The following is a 17,876-nucleotide window of genomic DNA, read 5'->3' as shown; positions in this document are numbered from 1 at the left end:
CTTCTTATTCTTCCCCCTCCCTCTCCTCTCCTTTGATTACCCCTTTCCCCCCCTTTTTCTTCTCCCTTTCCCTCCTCCTCTGGTGGTTCGGTTGTACTGGGTAATTTTGTGTATTTTTTTTGTCTCAGGGATGTTCGCCGGGGAACATGGTGTGATATTGTTTATCGAATCCGTCGGTATACGATTTGTTTTGTTATATATTGTTTTGACTTTCTTCCTTTCTTCAGTGGAAAGGACACGACCCGTTAAGGGGTTATACGGTTGGTCCAAACCGTGATATTCGTGAAACGACTATACCCCATATCTTAAGTAAGAGTTTTTAATTTTCAGATCCCCCGGGGGTACAATTTTCTGCTACATTCCTTTTTTCTTCTATATTTGCCTACTCTTTTTCTCTTCTTTTTCTTCTAATTTGCTGCGTCTTGTTTTCTGTTCTCATCTCTCTGGTGGCAGGATAACCCCCTTTTTGGGGCCTAGCGGTTGGGTACTCGACGTTCTATTGAAAAATGGGTTCCTTAAAATTTGGTTCCCTAAATGTACGGGGATTCAATACTCCCCAAAAACGAAGCCACGTACTATGAGATATGCACAAGCTAGGGGTTCAGATACTTTTTCTTCAAGAAACTCATTTTAGAGCTGACCGGATACCAGTTGTCGGGGGTAAACTTTATGATAGATGGTCCCATAGTTCCAACCCCGAATCGAGGACAAAAGGTGTCTCAATAGCCTTTTGTAAGAATTTAAATATCATATTGATAGACAAGGTCATAGATGAAGGGGGACGCTATATTTTTATGAAAGTTAAAGTTGCTGAACGGATCCTGACCCTAGTTAACTGGTATCTCCCGAACCGGGAACAGCCTAAGGTCTGTAAGTCTCTATTGTTAAAATTGTCTTCATTTGCGGAGGGCCAGGTTGTGATAGGTGGTGATTTTAACTTTGTCTTTGATCCCAAACTAGATACCTCTTCTGGTCGGGGGGCGGTCCCATCGAGAAAGGTGAGAGCCCTACAAAAATTCTTACTTAAACTTCATCTGATAGATGTTTGGAGAATCCTCAATCCTAGAGGTAAGGATTATACTTTCTATTCTACTCCACATAACTCCTACAGCAGAATTGACCTTTTTCTGGTCAGCAGGGGGGGTTTATCTTGGAGGCCTGATGCTAAGATTGGTAATATGGTTCAGTTGGATCATTGCCCTATTTTTCTGTCCTTGGAGATACCTGGGCTGGCTATGAAAAAATTCTCATGGAAATTGAATGGCAACCTTTTACGAGACACCACCTGTTTGAGTGATTTGAAATCTGACATTGCAGCGTTTGCCCATACTCATGCGTCAGATCCCACACCTCAGGCAATTAAATGGGAAGCACTGAAGTGCGTCATGAGAGGCACCTTAATCAAACATGGGGCTAGAATCAAAAAACTTCAGATTGAGGAAATAGACGCTTTGCTGTTACAAATTCAGACCCTGGAAAGCAGGCATAAGAATTCGAGGTCCTCTGTGACTTTGGTCGAGCTCACTACAAAAAGGCTTGAACTTAAAGGCCTGCTGGATAGACGGTTTATGGGTGACAAGGAAAGAACTGAAGGGTTTTTCTACAAAAGAGCTAATGTTTGTGGGCGCCCTCTAGCATGACTGCTTCATCCCAGATCGGGTCCCACCCTTATCTCATCACTCAAAAATGATAAGGGCCAACTGGTCCATAGTAATGAGGAGATCCTAGAGGTCTTTCAAAAGTTCTATAAATCCCTATACAACATTAGGGGCAGGTTCGCTGATTTGGATCCCACCACGTTGAAAAATAAAATTAAATCTTATATGAATAGGATCAAGGTCCCGCCCCTCCTTGAGGCGGATTTGGCGGTCCTGGAAAAGGACGTAACCCCTGAGGAGCTGGAAGAAGCTGTTAAATCTACGTCCACCTCTAAATGTCCTGGGCCGGATGGGTTCACTCCCTTTTTCTATAAATCCCTTCTATCTGACTTGCTTCCCCAAATGGTCCTCACCTTTAATGCGATTTCTGAGGAGAATAGTTTCACCCCCCAGTCCCTAGAGGCTCATATTTCTGTTCTGCCAAAGCCTAATAAGGATCCCCTGCTGGCCGGGACTTATAGGCCAATCTCCCTGATCAACGTCGATGTAAAATTATTTGCTAAGGTATTGGCTGACAGATTGTCGGGACTTCTCCCATCTATTATCGACCTTCATCAGGTGGGCTTTGTCAAGGGCCGGGAGGTGCAGGACAGCATTATCAGTTCTCTTCTCCTTATTGAGAGGACCAAGATGCAAAAGTCCCCTCTTTGCCTTCTGTCGATTGACGCGGAAAAGGCCTTTGATAGAGTCCATTGGGACTTTCTATGGGAGACCCTGACCCATATTGGCTTACAATCCAATTTCCTGGGGAAAATTATGTCATTATATTCAAAACCCTCAGCTCGTGTTAGAGTCAATGGATCCTTGTCCGATCGTTTTTATATCCAGAACGGTACTAGACAAGGCTGCCCATTGTCGTCCCTATTATACGTTTTAGTTATTCAGCATTTGGCTAAGGCTATCCGAATTAATGACAGTATCTCAGGGATTCAAGTTGGAAACTCTAACCATAAAATGGCCCTATTTGCAGACGACATCCTCCTCTTCGTCTCTGACCCAGTCGTCTCTTTTCCAGTGCTTATGAAGGAGTTCGAATCCTTCGGGGATTTAAGCAACTTCAAGATTAATTACTCCAAAACTGAGGTCCTAAACATTTCTCTATCTTCTTCCGTGGTGGCTTCCTTGAAGCAGACCTTACCCTTTAGATGGCAACAGGATCAGATTTCATATCTCGGGGTGAACCTCACCTCGGATCCTCTTCAATTATTTTCTTTGAATCATCAGGTCATTTTGAACAGGGTGGGATCCCTTCTGGAGTCTTACGGCCCATTGAGGCTGTCGTGGCTCGGTAGGATTCAGGTGGTTAAGATGGATATCCTGCCGAGATTTCTTTATATCTTTCAGGCGATTCCCATTTGGCCACATAAATCGTTTTTTATTAACATACAGTCCTTGATTTCCTGTTTTATCTGGAAGGGGAAAACACCAAGGGTGAGTTACAAGGTTTTATCTAGGCCACGCCAGTTTGGTGGGGTGGGTCTACCCAACCTCTGAAACTATTGCAGGGCGGCCATATTAGTTCGCCTCTTGGACTGGAAATATAAAATTAAATTTAAAAAATGGGTAGAGTTGGAACAAGAATGGTCCAATTTGCCTCTTCATTATCTACAGTGGATCCCAAAGCAATATGCTCTTCAACGGGGGAGATTTTCCTTCCTAACCTCAGAGGCTATGAGGGCATGGCACTGCAATGGTGTGAAGGGGTCCGCTCCTCCTGGGGCCAGCCTTCTTACACCTATTTTTTGCAACCCGGCATTTCCTCCGGGCATTCACAGGAAAGCCTTCATGGGATGGAAATACGAGGATGACATACGGGTTGGTGATATCTTACAGCGTGGCGAGATTCCCACCCTATGTTCCCTCCAAACCCAATCTCCCTCCACTAAACTTCTTTGGTGGGAGTATTTGCAGGTCCGGTCCTTCCTGGCCTCTTTGAATTTGCCAAGGGGTTCGAACTGTGAACTCTCTCCCTTGGAACTGTTGTTTGCCGGTGGAGACGCCCCGAGCAGGGGAATCTCTTCCCTCTACTCAATTTTTTCAATACCTGTCTCTGACGCAAGGCTCTATTTCCAGTCTGCTTGGGAGAGGGATTTGGGGCGGACTTTACCGGATGAGGAATGGGAGCGTTGCTTCCTGATGAACCATAAACTCCCGAGTTCCAGTGAGGCCTCGGAGAAGGGGTATAAACTCCAATATAGGTGGTACCTCACACCTGACAGGTTACACAAATTTTCTCCCTCAATTTCAAGCTGCTGCTGGAGGTGTGGAAATGGCATTGGCTCCCTTTTGCATATCTGGTGGGGCTGCCCCTTGATTAGAACATTCTGGGACCAAGTGTTCCGAAATTATGGTTTGATCACAGGCAAGCACATCACCGGTACTCCGAAGATGGCATTGCTATCCATGATTCCCAGTTCGGTGAGATCCCAAAAAAAGGACATCCTTAAATTCTGCCTAGCGGCTGCTAGGATGGTGGTCCCCCGCCGATGGCGAGACCCGGTTCCCCCCGATATTGTGGAGTGGTTTTCAGAATTTGAAACCATCTTTAGGATGGAGGAAATTAATGCAGACCTTTCACAGACAAGGGTCTCCTTTTTAAGTATCTGGACTGAATGGATTCTATTTAAAGATTCTGCTCGTTTCCCTGACCTGTTTACCTGAATACACCTGTCTATTTTACAGTCGATTACTAAGCTACTCTTCTTTTCTTTTCGTGTTCTAATTCTATATTTCTTTTCTTGAGCCCTGCCTACTTGGGCTCCCCCCTCTATTTCCTCCTCTTTCTATCTCCCCCCTGGGTGAGCTGTTCTCCTTCCACCAGTTCGGTGTGATAGGTCTGTACCATGATTTACCAGTTACTTATATAATGATACTATTTGCGTGCATGTCTCGCTCTAGGGGACATGAACGAACTGATTTTAGGTATGCTTTCTTTTATTCACGGTAATGAATGTCCTCGCCTGTTGCGGGGGCAAGGAGTTATTGCTTATATGTTTAAGTTACCGTGGTCATTCTAGAGGGTTTACTCCCTCTAATTTTTTTTTTTTCTCTTTCTTTTCTTTCTCTCTTTTATGTAAGATTTATGCAAGGTTTGTGAACGAGTGTTTTTTGTGTTACTCTTCTCGAATTGTATATTATAAGGAAGAGTACTTTGATCATTGTCGTAGTTTTCAACTACTGTTTTTCTTGTAAAATACTCTTCTCTTTAATAAAAATTATATTTACCAAAAAAAAAAAATCATTGATGTCTGAATGAGCCCTTAGACCATTTATGGCCTTGCTCAATACACTTGCGTCGAGCAAAGCTGCTCCCATTTAGTCAGAATGTGTCAGGGAGTATGCGCATGACCACCAGTACCGGACAGAGCACCGTAACAGAGCATAGTGCATTCAAAAGTCTACAGTCAAACAGAGTGACTGCAGACTTATAGCTATGAACTGCTGGTTATATTGTTACACCAGGTCATGATTTGTCCCATTTCCTGAACTGCTCCCTTTGAGCTTTGGTAATGTAGAAATGTTTTCCATCCCACCAATAAATCAGATAAGATTGATAGTAACATCGATAAATAGCGAGACATTGTGCCTTTTATGTAATGTTGTCTTTTCTCATCCTACTTCTTCATGCTTATTGTAGGCAGATTTCTAATGAAGTCAGCTGTTTGTGGGATAAGGCCAGACCCAAAGAGCTGCTAATGTTTTTAAAGTCCTGTTAATCTTCCTTAAAACTGATGTTACGCTATCCAAGCAGATAATCAAGGCATTTTAATCAGCTTTACTCATTCTCACATCATAATAAAAAGCCTGGCTCGCATTGTGGAGCAGACATCATCCTGACAGCTCATCTTTAGTCATATCATTTTAACTCTCACATCTTCATGTCATATCATTTGTTGCATTCTTCAAAGCAGCAGGTTCCGATAACTCTTATTGAGTTATTCTACATGGATTTTACTTTCATGAATTCTACATGTAAGTATTTATTCTACAAGCTAAACCTGTATAATATCAATTATGCCTGTTTGACTTAAAATGAGTATCAGCAATTCTGCGGTGTCCACTATTACATGGAGCTCCTGTATAATGTTACTAGCTTTCTCTTGTATCAGTACAAGATTTAATAATCACTTGACACTTGGAAATAATTAGTTTTTCTTGACTTGGTTTTAGAATTACAGCAGGTAGATCTACTATGGCACGGTTACCACTGTGTATTAAAGGAAACGTAACACATAAATATTCAGTAATTATTCATCTAAACTGATACACTTATACCCATTGTGTTATTTAAAAAGAAAAAATCTGTTAAAAATAGTTAATGTTTAACATGTATTTTAGTTTATTGCATATGATGAGATAATCTAAATGTTGGATGTTGGTTATTTGATTTTAAATTATATTGTTGTCACTTTGCTCATATTTCCTAAAATTCCACTGCTGCAACCTTATGACATGCATGCCTAGAGTTGTTTCTTCTTTGTGGTGATATTATGGGGTGTCATCTTCAATACAGAATGCTACTGACGGTTCTTACTTTCTACATGGTTGTGATAAGATTTTCCACAAAGAGTAGAGTAAGGTGACTTAATTTTAATGCGGTCACCAGATTCCCGACCCACCTGTTGAGTGGTGAACTGCATCTATAAGATATTTGTGGCAAATCTCGCGAACAAATTATAAGTGCCTTGTTTGTCAAAAGGCGGACAAATATTTGCATTATATATGGAAAATGCCACTGACTAAATGATCAGAACCACAGATGTAGCCAAGATTAACTTGGAATAATAAGAACCCATCTTGATAACTTGTCACTTAAGGTTTTCAACCTAAACACGATTAAGATAATGTAGCATGGCACAAGCTATTGACCGATGTCAGGTGAGGTATCAGATTACACCTTTTTTTCACCATGGCACCTCAGTACTGCGTTACCTGTAGTAAGATAACCTTGGTTACATCACTATTTAGTTTGACTTATTTTTGGCAATTTTCTTGGTCGGTAAATGGAAGCCAAGTTATGGAAATGCACTGGGATACATTAAAGTATACGCTCTCATAGACAGATGAAAATGTATTGATTAAAAAACTTCTGCAATTTAAAGTAAAACTAAAAGCAGTTTTCCTCTGATTTTTTGATTTGTCCATTACAGTGAAATTGTTAGTGAACCATTGAGAAATGCATCTGGATACAGCTACCACAGCAGACATTTCTGACAAGACAACACAGGTATTGGGGCTCACATCATTTTCAAAAAATGAAAGTAACTAACCCCCTTGTTCCACATAGAGAAGCTCAATAGATAATTGCTGTTGGCCGTGAATTTATCTTTCCACTGCTCACAGACGCACTTTCCAAGAAACGTGAGGCAAACTGCTATTGACTACATTCACGTTAGAAGGGAGATCAGTTTACTCCAAAACCCCAGGAAAATGCACCTATGGACACCAAGAAGATAGCATTGAGGCCACCAACAATTACATTTTGAGCTTCTTCTCTGTAAAACGGGTGGTCAGTAACTTGCATTTTTTTTTTTTTAAAGTAATGAGAACTGAGGCTTAACATACTGTTAAATAGTCTAATGTGGTAGCTATATAAGTTGACTATTATTGGAACAATTTGCAGGTACAAAGGGATTGATGACCTGTCCTATTGACTAAGCCTAGGCTTCATTGGACTACAGGATTGATGCCATACTGGAGATACTTGGTTTTTCTTTCAATAAAACCTCTGAAAATCTTATTGCTTTCATCTATAAACTAGCATCGAGCAATGGCCCAAAAGGCAGGAAAGGTGATTAGCAGGTTATAATCATGCCTATGGATAAGCATGATGTGCCTATGTGTGTGCAGGTTTTAGGAAGTTACATGCTCCGCTATGGAGAGCTGACAATGAGATGCCAAGAGGGAAGTCTGTTGTGGCTGTGAGAGGAGTACTAGACATCCCACTATACAGCAGACTTATCCAATGTCTCTTAGGTAAGATTAAGGCTATGTGCACACATCAGGAATTCTTGCAGAAATTTCCTGACAAAAAACGTTTTTAGCGCATTTTTTGTGCGTTTTTTGTGCGTTTTTTCCCAATGCATAGAATAGCGGGAAAAACGCAAACAATTTGAAAAATTAATGAACATGTTCATTTTTTTACCGCGATGCATTTTTTTCACGGAAAAAAACGCATCATGTGCACAAAAATTGCGGAATGCATTCTAAATGATAGGATGCATATGTATGCATTTTTTATGCGTTTTTATAGCGTTTTTATCACGAAAAAACGCGAAAAAAGCGCAAAAATTCCTGAACGTGTGCACATACCCTAATACCTTAACCCCGCCGGAGCTTTTTTCGGTTTTGCGTTTTTGTTTTTAGCTCCCCTTCTTCTCGGAGCCATACCTTTTTTATTTTTCCATCAATATGGCCATGTGAGGGCTTGTCTTTTGTGGGACGAGTTGTACTTTTGAACGACATCATTGGCTTTACCATGTTGTGTACTAGAAAGCAGTAAAAAAAATTCCAAGTGCGATGAAATTGCAAAAAAGTGCAATCCCACACTTGTTTTTGTTTGACTTTTTTACTATGCTAACTAAATGCTAAAACTGAGCTGCCATTATGATTCTCCAGGTCATTATGAGTTCATAGACATGTCTTCTTTTTTATATACCGTATTTTTCTGACCATAAGACGCACTTTTTTTCCTCCAAATTTGGGAGGAAAGTGTGGGTGCGTCTTATGGTAGGGATGTAGCATGTGGGGAGGGGGGCAGCAGCGAGTGGGATCGCACTGTTATCCCACTTCAGGAGGCAGAAAAATGTCCCCACTGCCAGGGAATCAGCGCTATGGAAACCATGTGGTCCCGATGATTAAGTGCAGTGAATATTCATTAGCTACTCTCCGCCCACCTATCAGCTGAGCTGTGAGACGGGAGCAGCAAATGAATACTCCACTTAAGCAGGGACACACATGGTTTCCTCAGCGCTGATTCCTGCAGCAGCTGGGGAGATCCGTGTGTCCGGGGGAGGAGGAGGCAGCAGCAGCAGGGTCCGGGGGAGAGCAGATCGCTGCATACCTGCCTGGGCTGGAGCTGAGTGCTGTGCAGTGTGCACAAGGAGGACCTGTGATGATGTCAGAAGTGGGCGGGCTGGAGCATCACATGGCAGCACAGAGCCCTCCCTCTTCTTGACATCATCACAGGTCCTTCAGACTCCAACACTAGAATCTGCTGGCTTCCATTACCTGTGCTGTGGAAAGGCAACAAGAGGAGGGCTCTGTGTGTGCAGCCATGGGATGCTTTTACCTCACCACAGTGTGGCTGGCTGCCACAATTAAGAGGTTAGTCTTTCCAAAACACAATAAAGCACTCTGCCACTCCTTTAGTGAACTATAACTCCCAGCATGTCATAGGATCTGCAGGACATGCTGGGAGTTATAGTTCTCCCATGGGATTTTAAACACTCCAGTGTTATTTTGCAGTGCTGGAGTGGTGCTTTCAATATAAGCCCTGTGCCCCCATTCTTATACTCACCCTCCAGCGTCTTCATATAGTACTTCACAGACACCACACTGGTCCCGCAGCTTCCAACATAATAACATACTATTATATATAATAACACCACATATAATAGTATGTTATTAAATATTTTACCACATTTTTTTGCTTCAAATATTTTTTTCCCTATTTTCCACCTCTTAAACCTGGGTGTGCCTTATAGTCCGGTGCGTCTTATAGTCCGAAAAATACGGGTAAGTGGTGAAAAAAAAATCAAAACTTTGTTAAAACAAAATTGTGCAATTTTCCGATACCTGTATCGGCTCCATTTTTCATGATCTCAGGTTGGGTGAGAGCTTATTTTTTGCATGCTGAGCTGACGTTTTTATGATGATACCATTTTAGAGCAGATACAACCTTTTGATCACCTGTTATTGCATTTTAATGTTGCGGTGACCAAAAAAAAGGTAATTCTGGCATTTTGACTTTTTCCTCACTACGCCATTTAGCGATCAGCTTAGGCTGGTTTCACACTTGCGTTTTGATCTGCAGCGTTTTAAAAAAAAACGCAGGTGGTGAAAAAAACGCATGTAAACGCGTGCAAACGCTGCATTTTTTAGACGCATGCATTTTTGCATGTGGAAAAAAAACGCGGCGTTTTTACGCATTTACATGCGTTTTTTCTTGCATTTGCGATTTTGAAACGCATGCTGAGAAGTGTGTGACAGCTGCCAATCATCAAAATCAACTAGAAAACCCACTAGAAATAGAAATTGCTAGGGTTAGGGTTAGGGATAGGGTTAGGATCCCTAGGGTTAGGGGTAGCGGTAGCTTTTTATTAGAAGAATGTCCTGGTCACCAGGTCACTGATAAGCCACCCCCCACCATCAAGGTGATAAAGGGATCCAAACCCTAACCCTACCCCTAACCCTAACCCTGACAAGCCATCCCCCACCATCAAGGTGATAAAGGGATCCAAACCCTACCCCTAACCCTAACCCTACCCCTAACCCTAACCCTGACAAGCCATCCCCCACCATCAAGGTGATAAAGGGATCCAAACCCTAACCCTAACCCTAATCCTAGGGATCCTAGGGATCCATAGGAATTGGCTATTATGTTGACCTGGTGACCAGGACATTCTTCTAATAAAAAGCTTTGTTCAATGTGGACACCCCAAGATATAAGGTATTGCTAGAGTACTAAAAATATAAACTCGTAGAGTATTGGCAGTCATAGTGTTAGGGTTAGGGTTTGGATCCCTTTATCACCTTGATGGTGGGGGGTGGCTTGTTAGGGGTAGGGTTAGGGTTTGGATCCCTTTATCACCTTGATGGTGGGGGGTGGCTTGTCAGGGTTAGGGTTAGGGGTAGGGTTAGGGTTAGGGTTTGGATCCCTTTATCACCTTGATGGTGGGGGGTGGCTTGTCAGGGTTAGGGTTAGGGTTTGGATCCCTTTATCACCTTGATGGTGGGGGGTGGCTTGTCAGTGTTAGGGTTAGGGTTAGGGTTTGGATCCCTTTATCACCTTGATGGTGGGGGGTGGCTTGTCAGGGTAGGGGTAGGGTTAGGGTTTGGATCCCTTTATCACCTTGATGGTGGGGGGTGGCTTGTCAGGGTTAGGGTTAGGGTTTGGATCCCTTTATCACCTTGATGGTGGGGGGTGGCTTGTTAGGGGTAGGGTTAGGGTTAGGGTTAGGGTTTGGATCCCTTTATCACCCTGATGGTGGGGGGTGGCTTGTCAGTGTGTATTCTTGTTTTTTTCTATAAAAACGCATGCATTTTTAACGCAAGCAAACGCATGTGCTTAAAAACGTATGCGTTTACATAGACAGCAATGCATTTTTTTGCGGCAAAAAAACGCCTCTAGAAATTACTACATGTTGCATTTCTGCAAAAAAACGCAAGCATAGAAAAACGCATGCGTTGTCAAACGCAGCAAAACGCATGCAAAAAAAACACATGAGTTTTTAATGTTAAACATAGGAAAAAAAACGCATGCGTTTTTTTTGGTAAAAACGCTGCAGATCAAAGCGCAAGTGTGAAACCAGCCTTACTCCTTTTCTTTATTGATAGATCGGGCGATTCCGAACGCGGTGATACCAAATATGTGTATGTTTGAATTTTTTTTTTATTGTTTTATTTTGAATGGGGTGAAAAGGGGGGTGATTTGAACTTTTATATATTTTTATTTTTTTTTATATTTTTAAAAACATTTTTTTTTTACTTTTGGCATGCTTCAGTAGTCTCCATCGGAGATTAGAAGCTGCCATAACCCGATCGCTTCTGCTACATAGAGGCAATGATCAGATCTCCTCTCTGTAGCAGAATTACTCACTTGCTATGAACGCCGACTACTGGGTGGCGCTCACAGCAAGCCAGCACTGACAACCATAGAGGTCTTCAAGAGACCTCCGGTTGTCATGCCAACACACCGGTGACCCGCGATCACATGATTCGAGTCATCGATGGGCGAATTTCCGGCGTGATTGTGGGAAGCGCTTATTAAATGCTTCTGTCAGCATTTAAAAGCAGCATTTAACTGGTAATAGCCACGGGTGGATCGCGATTCTACCTGCGGCTATTGCGGGCACATGTCAGCTGTTCAAAACTTGTTAATGATCTCAAGTCACCTGGGACCACAGTCACCAAGAAAACCATTGGTAACACATTACACTGTAAAGGTTTAAAATCCTGCAGTGCCCGCAAGGTCCCCCTGCTCAAAAGGCACATGTGCAGGCCTGTCTGAAGTTTGCCAATGAACACCTGGATGATTCTGTGAGTGATTGGGAGAAGGTGCTGTGGTCAGATGAGACAAAAACTGAGGTCTTTGGCATTAACTGAACTCGCTGTGTTTGGAGGAAGAGAAATGTTGCCTATGATCCAAAGAACACCGTGCGCACTATCAAGCATGGATGAGAAAACATTATGTTTTGGGAGTGTTTTTTTGCTGCACAGGACTACTCCACCACATCAATGGAAGAATAAATGGAGCCATGTACTGTAAAATCTTGGTGTGACAACCTCCTTCCCTCCGCCAGGACATTAAAAATGGATCATGGCTGGATCTTCCAGCAAGACAGTGACCCAAAACATACAGCGAAGGCAACAAAGGAGTGGCTCAAAAAGAAGCACATTAAGGTCATGCAGTGGCCTAGCCAGTCTCCAAACCTTAATCCCATAGAAAACTTATGGAGGGAGTTGAAGCTCTGAGTTGCCAAGCAACAGCCTCAAAATGTTAATGATTTAGAGATGATCTGCAAAGAGGAGTGGACTAAACTTCCTCCTGACATGTGCACAAACCTCATCCTCAACTACAAAAAGCATCTGACTGCTGTGCTTGCCAACAAGGGTTTTGCCACCAAGTATTAAGTCTTGTTTGCCAGAGGGATCAAACACTTATTTCTCACTGCAAAATGCAAATAAATGTATATAATTTATGCAATGTGATTTTCTGGATTTAGTTTTTGATATTCTATCTCTCAATGTAATAATTATAGGGAATAACTCAGGAGACTCTTTGCGTGGAACAAGACAACTACAGGACACAGTTTTATGAGTGGTAAATTCTATATTATCACACGGTGATTCAAACAGGTGCAGAGAGAAACTCAAGTCCACAACACTTGGTGAAAATATTAAACGCAGCTTAGCAGTCTATAGGAAGCTTCAGAGGAAAATGCAATCACGCAGAAAGTCTATGAAGCACAGTTATTCTTGAGGATACTTGACACGAATAAGTCCTTGTCTTAGTCCAAACACAGATAGATATGCTTATAAGGCAGTTCAAATAATATCTTAGCACAACCAGGGAGGCCTGGGTAATAGTCTCAGGTTTTTGCAGAGCAGCAACAGCTTACATGTCCAGCAAATGCAGATGGAAGAAAACACGAGCAGCAGATGAAGGAGGATTACTGGAAACTGGTGTATGCAGCAATAACTCAGAGCAGAGTAGCAGGATCACCACACAGGTTCACAGGAGCAGGTATATAGCCAGGGAGTCACCAGAGTCAGGAGCTGGATGCAAGGCAGAATACTCTAGCACAGACTAAAGGCTGGGGTGGAGTTTTATAGCAGGAAGATACAGTGCACATGAGACCAAAGACACCATCTTGGAAAAGGGCAGTAATGCACAAAAGGTAATAAAAAATGTTCAGAGTCCTGACATTACTCCCTCGTTAGAAGCAGCCTCAGGACGATCCTGGACCTGGTTTCTCAAGGAATTTCTGATGAAAACGAGAAATCTTCTGTTGGGCATTGATGTTTTCCACAGGTTCCCAAGAGTCTTCCTCTTATCAGATATTGGAGCCGATTCCTGCGAATCCTGGAATCAACAATTTCCTCCACCACAAATTGTTCTTGCCCATCAATCACCACAGGCTGCGGAGGTGGCACAACACGTCCCTGGAAGCTATCAGGAGATACAGGCTTTAGTAAAGATACATGAAAAACTGGATGTACCTTCATAGTCCTAGGCAGCTTTAGCCGACAGGCCACAGAGCTCACAATACCGTTGATTTTGAAAGGGCCAATGAATTTCTGTCCAAGTTTTTGTGAAGGAACGTTTAACTTCAGATACTTAGTTGCTAACCATACGGAATCTCCTACCTTGAACATGGGTGCAGGTTTATGGAATCTCTTATAACGTTCTTGAGCTGTGGTCAGGGATTCCTTCAGAACCTCCAGATTTTGCCTCATCGCAGTCAGCCTTTCCTCCACTGCTGGAACCGGAGAATTAATTGGAGACCTAGGTAAGATACACGGATGATAACCCAGATTGGCAAAGAAAGGTGTAAATTTAGTGGAGGCGCTCTGAGAATTGTTATATGAAAATTCGGCTAACGCAGCAACTCCAACCAATCATCCTGGAGATGGCTGACATAGCATCTTAGATATTGTTCCAGCGTCTGGTTGGTACGCTCAGTCTGACCATTTGTCTGGGGATGGTAAGCGGAAGAGAGACAGACATTAATATTGAGTGCAGAGCAAAACCCCTTCCAGAATCTTGAAGTGAACTGTACTCCACGGTCAGAGATGATCTCATCCGGAACCCCCCGCAACCGAAAGACATTCTGTATAACCAAGTTCACAGTATCTTTAGCTGAGGGGAGGCCGGTGCACGGAAAAAAATGAGCAGCTTTAGTCAGGCGATCAACTACAACCATGATTGTATTCATGCCCCCTGATGTAGGCAGCTCCACAATAAAGTCCATTGATATAGACCCCCAAGGGCGGGAAGGAACAGGTGATGGTTGTAGAAGACCCGTAGGTGCCACATGAGGAGTCTTGTAACGAGCACATACCTCGCAAGAGAGAACATAGTCCTTGGTATCCTTCAGGCAAGTTGGCCACCAGAAGAATCGGCTCAGGAACTCTTGTGTCTTCTGTACCCCCCTGTGACCAGCCAACTTGGAGTCATGTACCAACTTGAGGATCTGCAGACGGACAACCTCAGGAACATAGATACGTCGATCTCTGAACCACATGCCACCCTTAAAGACAAGATTAATATCCACAGGTGGGTTGGACATAAATACATCACCGTCATAGGCCTCCCTGCACTACTTCCACAAGTCCTGATTGTGGATAACTCCGATGAAATTGGCATCAGATAGAATGGTCTTGGACCGGGCTCCAGGTACGGAATCCACAGCATGGATTCGGGATAAAGCATTAGCCTTCCCATTACGAGAACCTGGACGGTACGAGATAACAAAGTTAAATTGATTTAAAAATAAGTTCCAACGGGCCTGACGAGGAGAAAAACATTTAGCGGATCTAAGGAACTCTAAATTGCGATGGTCAGTTAGCACTATGATCTGTTGTGCAGCTCCTTGCAGATGATGCCTCCATTCTTTGAAAGCCGCAATAATAGCCAGCAATTCCTTGTCTCCCACGTCGTAATTCTTCTCTGCTGAGGCTAGTCTACGGGAAAAGAAAGCACAAGGATGTAGCAGACCCTTCTCTCCAGTTCTTTGGGAAAGAATAGCCCCCAAAGCATTATCAGAAGCATCCACCTCCACAATGAAAGAAAGTGTTGGATCTGGGTGTATCAACAGCGGTGCTGATGTGAAACAGATCTTAAGCCAATCAAAAGCTTCTTGAGCCTGTGATGACCACTTAAAGGGCTTTTCCTTCTTTGTCAAGGAAGTAATGGGACGGACAATATCAGAAAAATTTCGAATGAAGCGTCTGTAGAAATTTGCAAAACCAATAAAACGTTGGACCTCCTTAACGTTCTTGGGTACCGGCCAGTCAAGGATAGCCTGAATCTTACCAGATTCCATGTTCAGCCCCTGGGGAGAGATGATATAACCTAAGAACAGTATCTCAGAACGATGGAACTCGCATTTCTCCGGCTTAATATACAGATGATTCTCTTTCAGACGTCTTAAAACAGTTTTGACATGTTCTTCATGTTCCTGTAAATAGTCAGAAAAGATTAGTATATCGTCCAAATAGATCACCACAAACTGGTCCAACAAATCTCTGAAAATGTCATTAGCAAGGTGTTGAAACGTTGCAGGGACGTTACAAAGCCCGAAGGGCATCATAAGATATTCAAAGTGTCCATACCGGCATCTGAATGCTGTCTTCCACTCATCCCGTGGACAAATACACACCAAATTATAAGGCTCACGAAGATCCAGTTTAGAGAACATCTTAGCATGGCGGACTTTCCAGTAATTCGGGAATCAGAGGCAAAGGGTAACGGTTTCGTATGGTTACCTAATTGAGTTCCCGATAGTCAACACAGGGTCTCAGGGACCCATCCTTCTTCTTTACAAAAAATATAGGTGCCCCTGCTGGTGAGGAAGAAGGATATATGAAGCCTTTGGCCAGATTTTCATCAATATACTCCTTTAAGGTTTGAAGCTCAGGTGCCGCCAAAGGGTATATGTTACAAAAAGGAATAGCTGCCCCAGGGATCAGCTCAATGGGACAGTAATAATGCCTGTGTGGAGGAAGCTGATCTGCATTCTTCTTGTCACAGATGTCAGAGAACTCTTTATATGCTGGAGGTAAAGAAAATACCTGCACATGTGGTTCCGTAGCCGTGGACTCAGGGACAGCTTCTGTTAACGCTGAGTTGCTCCTTGTTGGAAACATAATCTCCTTGGTCTCCCAGTTGATAATTGGGTTCTGAGAACACAACCAACGAATGCCTAAAATCACAGGAAAATGAGAAGAAATTAGCAAGAAAGAAAGTTGCTCCTGATGATTAGGCTCCAACAAAATTTCAAGGGGTACGGTCTCCTGATCCACAGGCCCAGAGATTAAAGGTGACCCATCCACTGTTTCCATGGTAATTGGAGAGGCTATTTGCTGAATTTCAATACCATGTTCCTTGGCAAATGCGATATCCATGAAATTGCCACCTGCACCAGAGTCAATCATAGCTGCACTGGAAATCCACTGTCCTGAACACAGGATCTTAATAGGGAGAGAACAGTGAGAGTTCTTTTCCTTAAGCTCCTTGGGGGGTGAAGTCATAGAAAGTGAATAGAATGCAGCGTTTAAAGGCAGGCTACATTCAGAGATGTCAGCTTCATCATCACAGTTGTCATACTCCCCTAGTACTGCTAGCACCTTGTTAGGCCGTCTAGGACACTTAGGACAATTGATCAAGAAGTGGTCAGACTGACCGCAGTAGAAACATAGACTTTCACGAAGGCGATGCTCCCGGCGCTCACTGATCTCGCGTCTCTGAACGGAATCAATTTGCATGGGCACCTCCTCTACCTCCCGAGATGTTTTACCTGCAGGCTCTTTGGAAGGAAGGGAAAAGTTAGAAATACGGTTATATGCAGCAAACTTCTCCTGCGTTCGCTCAGTAAGGCGAATGTCTATGAGCACACAATGCTGTATAAATGTCTCTAGCTCTTGTGGTGACTCAGAGTATTTAACAATACTAGACAGACCCATTTTAAAAATAGGCAATTGTGCATAACTGTCCTAATTGGTATCTAACGCTAATCTCCTGAATTCAGTAGCATACTCAATAACAGAACGTTTAGCCTGGCGTAAAGACAATAAAGCAGATTCAGCGGTTGCACAGCAATTAGGGTCATCAAACATTAATGCCATAGTGGCCAAGAAATCATCCAAGTTATTTAACCGTAGGTCACGAGACTGAATCATCGGATTTGCCCAGGCGAGCGCTCGTGCGGTCAGCAGAGTTATTACACACAATACTTTGGATCTATCATTAGGAAAACGGTCACCATGCACATCAAAATATAGCATACGTTGATTCACAAAGCCACGAAATTTGTCGCGATCACCATTAAATCTGAATGGGGGCAACTTAGGTGGGCTAGCTGGTGGCAGTTGCCCAGAGGGTAAAGTCACTTGTACAGCTGTTTGCGTGCTTATGTCCTGAAAAGCCCGTCCATACTGGGACTCTATGCCAGCAAGTTTGTTTTCCTGGGCTGCCATGCGGGTGCTTAAGTCCTGCAAAGTCTGTCCAAAGACTTGTTGATTGTGTTCAAAGCTTCCAAACTTCTTTTGCATACCTTCCACATCTTTCTGCAGTGATCTAATTATGGAAAACACCTGCTCTAATCTGCTCTCTGCAGTCATTGTTCCAGCAGTCTTCTCTTTTGAGGCTAGAGTATCCTGTAATAATTATAGGGGATAACTCAGGAGACTCTTTGCATGGAACAAGACAACTACAGGACACAGTTTTATAAGTGGTAAAGTCTACATTATCACACGGTGATTCAAACAGGTGCA

The 17,876-nt window shown here is 43.0% G+C and overlaps 1 protein-coding gene across 7 annotated transcripts in view; it reads left to right on the top strand.

The window, feature by feature from the left end:
• Positions 1-17,876, top strand: part of LOC143764740 (germ cell-specific gene 1-like protein) — a 156,519-nt gene that overhangs the window by 28,416 nt on the left and 110,227 nt on the right. For 2 of the 7 annotated variants that reach the window (XM_077250653.1, XM_077250647.1), the window contains exons 1-2: positions 5,473-5,630; positions 6,809-6,885. The exons of 1 other annotated variant lie outside the window; for it this stretch is intronic. The gene's annotated coding sequence lies outside the window, so the exon portion shown is untranslated. Of the gene's footprint in view, positions 1-960; positions 1,069-5,472; positions 5,631-6,808; positions 6,886-17,876 lie in introns of those variants that run through there. 4 more of the 7 variants (XM_077250649.1, XM_077250648.1, XM_077250651.1 and 1 more) reach the window with 4 other exon arrangements.

This window comes from Ranitomeya variabilis, chromosome 4 (assembly GCF_051348905.1).
Source record: "Ranitomeya variabilis isolate aRanVar5 chromosome 4, aRanVar5.hap1, whole genome shotgun sequence".
Classification (NCBI taxonomy): Eukaryota; Metazoa; Chordata; class Amphibia; order Anura; family Dendrobatidae; genus Ranitomeya; species Ranitomeya variabilis.
Note: the sequence above shows the minus strand (reverse complement) of the source record. Positions and strands in the feature narration are given on the sequence as shown.